Source organism: Zalophus californianus, chromosome 7 (assembly GCF_009762305.2).
Source record: "Zalophus californianus isolate mZalCal1 chromosome 7, mZalCal1.pri.v2, whole genome shotgun sequence".
Taxonomy (NCBI): domain Eukaryota; kingdom Metazoa; phylum Chordata; class Mammalia; order Carnivora; family Otariidae; genus Zalophus; species Zalophus californianus.
In genome coordinates this window covers 35091177-35100532 of record NC_045601.1, presented here as the reverse complement: position 1 = coordinate 35100532, position 9356 = coordinate 35091177, and positions in this window count along the sequence as shown.

The window sequence follows — 9356 nt, the reverse complement described above, 5'->3', positions numbered from 1 at the left end:
ATAACACTATGCCTTCTTGTTATAAGGTTCATTTGCTTCCACTTTCCTTATTCATCTTACCAATCAACCATCCACACTGATAGAATTTTTTATTAAAAATGGAGATCTGATCATACTTTCCAGCTTAAAATTTTTCAAAATTTTCAGTGTCTTAAGGACAAGATAGATGATAATTTTCTTAGCCTATAAGGAGTGATAGGATTATCTTAGTCTATTTTAAATGAGGTTTTGAGTAGAACTGAATGTCCAATATTAGGTCAAAATCTTGAAATTCATATTTGGTCTTATATTCTGCATTTAAAAAATCTGATTCTTTGTAGAGTTTTAATTAAAAAAATGAATTTGTATAGATTATATCTACCCTTTCTTCATAGATGTTTTTGACTTATTTTTTCCCATATATTAAATTCTATTTTTTTCAATTTCCGTGTTTCTTTTTTCTATTTTTTTAACTTTGTTATTCTTTTTCTATATTTTAGAATCTTAACAGTTAAACAATATCCTTTTCTAGATAAAGCTATAGGAAGTCCATAGCCTATGGGACTGGTTTCTCTCATGCTCTTCTGTCTTCTACAGATCACATGTTTGTGTGTGGCAGATATCCAGGAACTTACATTTTAATATCTTTCCCTCTTTAAATAGAAATAATTTAAAAATCATTCATAACTGGCATTAAAATTATGTATTGGCCATATGGCTCATTTTTAATAGCTTTCTATGTTATTTTGGCCCTATAATATATTGGGAGTTTTTTAAAATTATGAAGTTATAGGGGTGCCTAGGTGACTCAGTTGGTTAAGCATCCAACTCTTGGTTTTGGCTCAGATCATGATCTCAGGGTCATGAGATCGAGCCCTGTGTCAGCGCTCAGCAGGAAGTCTGCTTGAGAGTCTCTCTCCCCCTCTCTGTCTCTCCCCCGACTCTCTCTCCCTAAAATAAATTAAAAAAAAAAAAACAAGCTATGAAGTTTAATGATATGAATTAATTCCTACTAAGGTGAGCCATAAAACAAAATTTCTAAGTTTTTTCTCCTTTCAGAATAAGTTTTTTTTTTAAGATGTATTTATTTGAGAGAGAGAGAATGAGCTGGAGGCACAGAGGGAGAGGGAGAGAAAATCTCAAGCAGACTGTGCTGAGCATGAAGACTGACTCGAGGCTGGATCTCTCACAACCTTGATATCGATACCACCTGAGCCAAAACCAAGAGTCAGATGCTTAACTGACTACACCACTCAGGCACCCCTCTTTTTAGAATAAGTTTTAATAATGTTATCTTGAATTATACTTTTTTCTTAACGGATCTATGCTGTTTTCACTTATACATTTTCTTTTTAAGTCAGTTTTTAAAAAATATATAGTCAAGATACCCTTTCCTTTTTTGGGTAGGAAATTTCCTTCCTTGCTATCAACTCCCTAATTTTCTGACCTTTAATGCTGCTTTGTAGTATAAAGTGTTCCCACATTTATTACAATCCAGTATTTTGTGGTTAATTACTTAGAGAATGCATTTTGGTAAATAAGTCCCTAGTTTGTTCATAAATGGTGCTAGACTTACCCATTATTTATAAAGTCAATAATAAATTAAATAATCTGACATAATTTTATAGTTTAGTAAAAAGATTAATTGGGTTAACCACATTATTTTTTTTTCTGTTTTTGGTCTTGTCATATTTTCTTAAAGTACAGCTTGTGAGGCGCTATTTAAAGTATAATTTGAAAAAAATTTTAAAGCTGTGATGTATTTTAAAGGTCATATGATTAATATGAAGAGTAATAGAATAGTCTCAGGCTATGATCTTCAAAATTGTTGTAGCTCATTACATTTCTTAAATCATTAGGATTATTTATCATTATATATGTATCTAGTCTTTCTTTTATCATTTGAAATTATAACTTTGAGACTTTTACTGGCAGCCAGGAGGGACTAATTGGTTATTAAATTTACTATATATAAACAATGAGAATGCTGGGGATATATAAAAATGTTGTTTTAAGATATTAGATAATAGGTAGTACAGATCTATACACTCTGAGAAAAGAGAACTCATTAGAGGGTTCCAGTAATTGACCCATCTTTCTCTCTGGAGACTGTCTCTCAGACTATAGTACAGGGAGAGAAAACCTAAGCAAAGCCCAGAAGTTTTACTGAACTGCTGAGACAGAAATCAGTTTGGGGAGGCAACCCAAGTTTGTGAAGCAGAGTACTTGAGGAAGGTAATTTTGAGAGATCAAACTCCAGGAATCTATGTGGGGGGGGGGCCCCCTGTATTTTTGACTAAATAGCATATTTCTCATGCAAAAGTAGAAAACCATGCACAGAATTATGAAGGAGTTGAAATTGAACATTTAAGACTGGGATACATGTCATTTCCAACCACCCATAGTGAAGAGATATTATTTAGTACAAACCCTAGAGGAGTCATGCCTTACTAGGAGAGCTAAAGTAAACCTAGAGTAAAGTCTACTTCAGTGATACCCTAACAAAGCTTTAAAACTAACACGGAAAAGATCATGCTAATCCACAAAACACTTCATCTTAGCCACAAGGTCAAGAAGCGATTAATCCACAAAACAAACAAACAAAAAATTCTTCTTCAAAAGAAGATAACAAAGTCCAGATACTCAACAGCATAAAACTTATAATGCTTCATCACTTTAACAATTGATCGATAATTACTAGATACACAAGCAGAAAAATATGACCCATAATCAGAAAAAATACAACAGAAATTTCAATGACAGAGATGTCTGGATAAGCAGATAAGAACTTCAAAACATCCATTGTAAATATTTTCCAAGAGCTAAAGTTGAACACAAGAAGACAAAAAAAGGAAACCATAAAATTAAAACTAATAGAAATTCTAGACTGGAAAAAATTAAATATAAAACACAGAAAATGTACTAGGTGAGTCTGAAAACAGATTAGATGCTACAGAAGAAAAGATAAATGCACATAGTGTTATAGGCTGAATGTGTATGTTCCCCCCAAAATTTGTATGATGAAACCTGATCCCTAATGTGGTAGTATTCGGAGGTGGCACCTTTGGGAGGTGATTAGGTCATAAGGGTAGAGTCCTCATCAATAAGATTAGTACCCTTATAAAAGAGACTCCAAAGAGTGTTTTTGCCTGTCTGTCATGTGTGAACCAGGAATTGACTTTCACCAGACACGGAGGCTGCCAGAATCTTGATCTTAGACTTCCCAGACACCAGAACTGTGAAAAATAATTTCTGTCGTTTATAAGTCACCCAGTCTATAGTAATTTGTTATAGCAGCCCAAATGGACAAGACACACAGATACAGCAATAGAAAATAAACTGAAACAAAGAGAGAAAAAAATAATTTTTACAAAATAAGTAGAATGAGAAGTGATCTGAGAAGTAGAGAGGAGACATAAGATTGTTGAAGAAATTACTTAAATTTTCCCCAATTTTAAGAAAACTCTAAGTTCATAGGTCCAAGAAGCTCAACGATCCTTAAGCAAGATAAATATCAAAGAAATCTCTATGAAGGCATATAATAAAATGTATGCAAATGGAGGATTACCCAATAATCTTTTGGGGGGCTTTTATAGCATTTAATAAGAAGTCAAACAAAGATGATTTTATTTTTAAAAGAATAAATTTACATTCAGTACATAAGCAGGACAGCTGAAAACTTCCAAAATAAAAACCTGTAACATATTGCCTTGAAACTCCACATGCTTTTGGTTGCATTCAGGAAGCATGATTCACCTATTTGGGTGTGAAAATCTCATGTTACAGTGAACCATCAGGTATGTTGTGGAATGATTTCAGCCACCACCATTTAATGATTCTTAGATCAGGGTCTTTTCTGCATATTCTGTTATGGTAAGCATTACACAATACTCTTAAAGTCAGCCAGAATAGAAATTGAGAAAGACACGAATAACTGCTAACTTCTTGTTAGGAATTATGCAGTCCAGAAGACAATGAAACATCTTTAAAATGTTTCAGAGGAAAACAACTTGTCAAGCTACATTTCTATATGAAGAATAAAGGCTAAGTAAAAACTTTTTCAGCAAACAAAAGATAAGATGAATTTCTCACCATAAGATATTTATTATTATAGAAAATAAGAACTATTGTGGGGATTATAACATATAGAAAAATGATATATAAATACTAACAGTAAAAGGGCAGAAGGGAAAAAATGAAACCATACTATTTTAACGTTCTAACATTATATATGAAGTAATATAATGTGAAGGTATGATAAGTTAGAGTTTCATATGATATGCATATAAGTATAATACATGTATGTGTATATTATAATACTGTGTGTTATGATTTATAATAATGCTATTTATAATATTATATATGTATATAGTATATATGTATATATATTATATGTAATATGTATGTACAATAGTGCAGATAAAAATACAATACTAAAAAGTAATTATTCAAAAAGCAGAAAAAGAAAAAAGATAAAAGAGCAGATGGAATAGAAAACATATAAAAAGAACTAGATTTGACCCAATTATATAAATAATTCTATTAAGTGTAAAGTGGCTAAACCAGAACTGTATGATAGAACTTTTAGTTACAAGAGAATTGTCCCCTGTATACATATAGTTTATGTTGTCCACAACGGCTTTTGAACACTTGAACTGTGGCTATAGTGACTGAAGACCTGAGTTTTTAATTTTATTTGATTTTAATTTATTTAAACTTAAATTTAAACAGCCATACGTGGCTAGTAATTACTGCATTGGACGATGTATTTCTAAACATTCCAAAAAGATGACCAAAGTTATCAGTCTAGTTTAAAAAGCAAGACTCAGTTATATGTTGGCTATAAGAGATATCCTTTATACATAAAGACTCAGATTGAAAAGTAAAGAATGGTAAAAATATGCCAAGAAACCTTAATTATCAGAAATATAGAATGGACATATGAATAATAGGAAATTGACTTTAGCAGAAAAATATTAATAAAGAGACATTTAATAGTGAGAAAAGATAAGATTTTGAAGAAGACATTAACAATGCTAATATATATATATACTGATAGCAGAACTTTATATTACATGAAGCAAAAACTTACAGAACTGTGGTATGATATTGTGACCTATAAAAAATATATATCTGGTCATTAGATGACCTTGTTATTTTTTTAAAATTTTTTATTGTTATGTTAATCACCATACATTACATCATTAGTTTTTAATATAGTGTTCCATGATTCATTGTTTGTGCATAATACCCAGTGCTTCATGCAGAATGTGCCCTCTTTAATACCCATCACCAGGCTAACCCATCCCCCCACCCCCCTCCCCTCTAGAACCCTCAGTTTGTTTTTCAGATGACCTTGTTATTAATGAAGGTGGCCTTTGGAGCCCACCCAAGGGTGAGGGATGGTTGCCAGGAGGACCAACCATGTGATTAATGGGTTGGAACTTTCAGTCCCATCTTCCCTGCTCCCCAACCTCTGGGGAGGGGAGAGTAGCTGGAGGTTAAATCAGTCAATAACCAATGATTTAGCCAATCATGACATTGTAATGGAGCCTCTATAAAAGCCACGAGGACAGCTTTTTGGTCCCTTTTTGAAGAGTTTCCATGGCTTGGGGAACCATAGCACTCACACATGCCACATGCCATCATCAAGCCAGGCTCCAAATTCCACGAGGACAGAAACTCTTTTGTTTGTGACCTTCCTCTATGTATCTCTTTATCAGGTTTTTGATTCATATCCTTTATCATATCCTTTAATGAATTAGTAAATGTGTTTCCTTGAGTTTCCTTGAGTTCTATGACCTGCTTTAGCAAGTTAATCTAAAGAGGAAGTCATTGAAACCTCCAATCTGTGGCTAGTAGGTCAGAAACAAAGGTAACAGCTTGGGGTTTGCCCCTGGTATCTGAAGGGTGGTGGTGGGGTTGGGGAGGAAGTCTTGTAGGACTGAACCCTTAACCTGTGGAATCTCATGCTATCTCCATATAGTGTCAGAATTGAGTTGAATTGAGTTGAATTTTTGCTTAGTGTTGTACATGGGGGAACCCCTGCTCACATTGGAATTGGGTCTAGGAACTCTAAAAGAGGTGGTTTTAAAATATACCCACACATTTTTGATAGTTCATCTTTTAAGAGTTGGAAGCTAATTGTCCATCCCTTGAGTAGGATCTGTGTTTATTAGCTTGCTTCTAATAAATAAAATTTGTCAGAAGAGATGGTATGTGACTTCTGCAACTAGGTCATAAATGGTAATATAGTTCCTCCTTCCTCTCTCTCTCAGACAATATGCTTAGGGTAAGCCAACTGCTATATCATAAGCAGCCCTATGGTGAAACATATGTGGCAAAGAGCTGAAGTATCTAGCTGACAACCATTTTAGAAGTGGATCCTCCAGCCCATTATACCCTGTGGGTAACTACAGCCCTGACCAGTCTCTTGATGGCAACCTCAAAAGAGACCCACCCAAGTGAGGAGAAACATCAAATAAATTGTTCTGATTTCCTGATTCACAGTAACTTTAAAATACTTTAAAATACTAAATGTTTAGTATTTTAAGCTTCTAAATGTGGGAGTGATTTGTTGTGAAGCAATAGATAACATAACACCTGAAAGGTAAAATAGAAATATCAAAAATTATAGTTGGAGATTTCAACATTTATCTCTTAGTAACTGATAGAACAAATAAACAGCTAATGATTAAATATAAAGAACAATGCTATCAACTAATTTCACTTAATTAACCTTTATGAACTATTCCATCTAAGAATAGCAGAATATGATTATTTTCAATTGAATATGGAACTTTCATTAAGATAGATCATATGCTAGAATAAAAAGCAAGTCTCAATGCATTTAAAAATATTGAAATCATAGAGAGTATATTCTCTGCCCATAAGAGAATTAAATTAGAAATGAATAATAATAAGATACCTAGTAAGACCCAAGAAATTTGGATATTAACAATTGTCAATCCATTTTGGCTGCTATAACAAAATACCAAAGACTGGGTGGCTTATAAAGAAGAGAAATTTATTTCTCACAGATTTGGAGACTGAGAAATGCAAGATCAAGGCGCTGGCACATTCAGCACCTGATGAGAACGCACTTCCTGGTTTATAGGGATCCTATTTTTGCTGTGTCCTTACATAGCTAAAGAGGGCCGGGGAGCTCTCTGGAATCTCTTTTATGAGAGCACTAATCCCATTTATAAGGCTCCATCCTCATGACCTAATTGCCTCCCAAAGGCCCCACCTTCTAATACTATCACTTTTGGGCTTTAGGATTTCAACATGAATCTTGTGGAGACACAACCATTGAGACCACAGCAACAACACACTTCAAAATAACACACAGGTCAAATAAGAAACCACACACAAAAAAGATTTTGCATTAATTTTTTTAAATTCCAAATTGGTAGGATGTTATAATAGTTACATAAATTATATAAGAAGAGAGGTCTCTAAGCAATGAGTTAAGCTTTCACCATTCGAAGCTAAAACAAAGAATGAAGTAAACTTAAAATAAGTAGAAGGAAGGAAATTTTAAAGATTCAAGGATAAATCAGGGGCGCCTGGGTGGCTCAGCCATTAAGCGTCTGCCTTTGGCTCAGGTCATGATCCCCGGGTCCTGGGATCGAGCCCCACATCGGGCTCCCTGCTCCGCAGGAAGCCTGCCTCTCCCTCTCCCACTCCCCCTGCTGGTATTCTCTCTCTCTCGCTGTCTCTTTCTCTGTCAAAGAAATAAATAAAATCTTTAAAAAAAAAAAGATACAAGAATAAATCAATAAAAACAAAAAATAGACAAACAATAGGAGGAAATGAATAAATATAGAAAGAATAGAAGAATGAATAGAAGAATAGAATAGAATGGATAGAGGAAAAAAATAGAAGGATGAATAAAATTGACAGACATCTATTGAAAAGCCTGATATAAAAAAACAGAGGAGACACAAATTACCAATATCAGGAAAAAGAGGTCATCACTGCCAATCATAACAGACATTAAAAGAGTGATAAAGAAATACTATGAATAACTTTATGCCAACAAATTTGACAACTTAGATAAAATGAATTCCTTAAAAATTACAAGTTACCAAACTGATATAAGACAGAAAATCTGAATCATTCTATATCTAATTAAAACATTGACTTTGTAATAAAAACAGATTTCCCCCAAAAGAGAACGATGGGGCCGGATGGTTTCACCGGCGAGTTCTGTCAAACATTTATGGGAAAAATTATACAAATTCTAGACAAATTCTTTCAGAAGGACCATATTCCAACTAATTTTATAAGGCCAGCATTACTTTGATACCAAAACCAGGTATAAATATGATAAGAAAAATTACTATAGACTAATATCCCTCATGGACAGATGTAAAAATACTTAACAAAATATTAGTAAATATAAATTTGAAACATATAAAAGGGAAACTATATCATGACAAATTGGGGTTTATGCTAGGACTGTGAGTTTGATTAACATTGAAAAATAAGTCACTATAATTCACCATATTAACCAAATAAAGAAATAAATTGTTTATTTAAATAGATACACAAAAAGCATTGCCCAAATTTAAAATGCTTTTGTTATGAAAACTTTCAGCAAAAGAAGTGAACTTCCTGAAACTTCATAATAAGCACCTACTGAAAACCTGTAGACCTCATCATAATAGTCAGTGAATGACTGATGTCCCCTCTGATCAGAAACTGGGCAAAAATGTCTAATTCACCACTGCTGTTCAACTTTTTACTGCAAGTCATAGCCAGTGCAATATGGCAAGAAAATATGTAAAGGCATACAGATTGAAACAGAAGGAGTAACACTGTATTTGTAGATAACATGATCCTATACATGAAATATACTAAAGAATCTACCTATAAGCTACTTTAAGTAATTTTAACAGTTTTGCAGAATCCTATGTATATGATCCAAATCACTTGCATTACTATTAGCATGAAAAATACTGTTTATAATAGCAAAACACAAAACACTTAGAGGTAAATTTTAGGAAGTATGTTGAAGACACATACATTGAACCCTACAGAGCACTGCTTAGAATAAAGATCTAAATAAATGAAGGCAGGCTATATTAATGGATTGGAAGACTTACTATTGCTAAAATATCAGTCCCCCCAAAATTAATCTGTAGATTCAATGAAAACTCCCTCCTACATTATTTTTTGGGGGTAGAAATTGATGAGCTGATTGAAAAAAGTATATGGAAATGGAAAGGACCTAGAATAGTCAAGAGAGTTTTGTTTTGCAAAACAAAATTGTAGGGTTTACACTACCTAACTTTGAGGCTACTATAAAGCTACAGTAATAAAGACTATGATATTGGCATAAATAAATGTATATATTTAGAGTCCAAAAATAG